Below are 452 nucleotides of genomic sequence, written 5' to 3'. Positions count from 1 at the left end.
TTGTGTGGTAGTTTGAGCATTCTTTGGCATTGCCTTTCTTTGGGATTGGAATGAAAACTGACCTTTTCCAGTCCTGTGGCCACTGCTGAGTTTTCCAAATTTGCTGGCATATTGAGTGCAGCACTTTCACAGCATCATCTTTCAGGATTTGGAATAGCTCAACTGGAATTCCATCACCTCCACTAGCTTTGTTGGTAGTGATGCTTTCTAAGGCCCACTTGACTTCACATTCCAGGATGTCTGGCTCTAGGTGAGTGATCACACCATCGTGATTATCTTGGTCATGAAGATATCTTTTGTACAGTTCCTCTGTGTATTCCTGCCACCTCTTCTTAATATCTACTTCTTCTGTTAGGTCCATACCATTTCTGTCCTTTATCAAGCCCATCTTTGCATGAAATGTTCCCTTGGTATCTCTGATTTTCTTGAAGAGATCTCCAGTCTTTCCCATT

This window comes from Bison bison, unplaced genomic scaffold (assembly GCF_000754665.1).
Source record: "Bison bison bison isolate TAMUID 2011002044 unplaced genomic scaffold, Bison_UMD1.0 scf7180017864148, whole genome shotgun sequence".
Taxonomy (NCBI): Eukaryota; Metazoa; Chordata; class Mammalia; order Artiodactyla; family Bovidae; genus Bison; species Bison bison.
This window is presented reverse-complemented; position numbering follows the sequence as displayed.